Here is a 1,150-nt window from a genome sequence, read left to right as displayed (position 1 = left end):
GGGAGGGGAGGGGAGGGGAAAGAAGGGAAGAAATTTCTTAAATTTCAAAATGCCCCTAGAAATGATCAATAGAGCAAAACCCATCAAGAGAAAAAGAGAATCCTGAATAAATTCCCTCACACACAACTCAGTGTGAAAATTTCACCTGCATTTGCCAAGGTTTGCCTGTCCTATTGTGATACAGAAAGGTTTGTATTTTACATCAAGTACAAGCTGGTTCATTTTTCCCTTTCTGGGTGAGCAACTCTTCATTTTAGCTTTCTATTAACAAAGCGGTATATTCACACAGTAAAGACTGAGCTATACAGACGAGCTGGTAAGACAGGACTGCCACCCGCAGGCCCCCTGCCCATCCTGGTGCCATTTCTAGAAGGCTCACTGCTGTGCGCAGCTGCTCTTTCCGCTGTAAGCCACTTGCAACATGACACGAAGCTTTGAAAAGTGGAACAGAATTTGTCTTCTGCTTCATATTTTCTTATATTCTACTCCTAATATTCAGCAACTGAATTACTTTAATTTTCTTCCTTTTCTTTTCAACGTCAAAAACCAACATCTTTTTAGTTCCTTCAAATTTGAACATTTTTGACAAATATTTAATTTGCTTATCATATTCATGTTTTAAAATATGTATACATTGTGGCATGGATCCAAATGAAAACAGCTAATTAACATAACCTCCCTTTGGTTTTGGTCTAATGAGAACACTTTAAATATACTCAGAGATTTTTAAGTCAGAACAGAGCTGGAGAGACGGCTTAGTGGTTAAGAGCACTTGCTGCTCTTGCAGAGGATCTGGGTTCGGTTCCCAGCCCCCATATGGTCACTTGCAACCACCTGAAGCTCCAGCTCCAGGGGATGCAAAACCCTCATCATACATACATATATACAGGCAAATACTCATACAATAAAATAAAAATAAATATTTTTTTTAAAGTCAGTACATTGGTATTAACCAGTTGTATGATACGTTTGTGCCTCCAGATCTGCAGGACATTGGTTCCAAGAGCCCCCATTGGTACCCAAATCCAAATGCACTTGATCCCTTAAAACAGTGTGGATTTGCATATATATATATATATATATATAATTTCTCATATATTTTAAATATAGAGTGTGTGAAATTGTGTGGGAGATAGTAAGGGGATGCTGA

General features: G+C 38.3%; 1 protein-coding gene across 1 annotated transcript in view; it reads right to left on the bottom strand.

The window, feature by feature from the left end:
• Window positions 1-1,150, bottom strand: part of Dnah11 (dynein axonemal heavy chain 11) — a 381,221-nt gene that overhangs the window by 297,280 nt on the left and 82,791 nt on the right. The window lies entirely within an intron of this gene.

Source organism: Nannospalax galili, unplaced genomic scaffold, assembly GCF_000622305.1.
Source record: "Nannospalax galili isolate Female #2095 unplaced genomic scaffold, S.galili_v1.0 scaffold158, whole genome shotgun sequence".
In the NCBI taxonomy this organism is placed as follows: domain Eukaryota; kingdom Metazoa; phylum Chordata; class Mammalia; order Rodentia; family Spalacidae; genus Nannospalax; species Nannospalax galili.
This window is presented reverse-complemented; position numbering and strand designations above follow the sequence as displayed.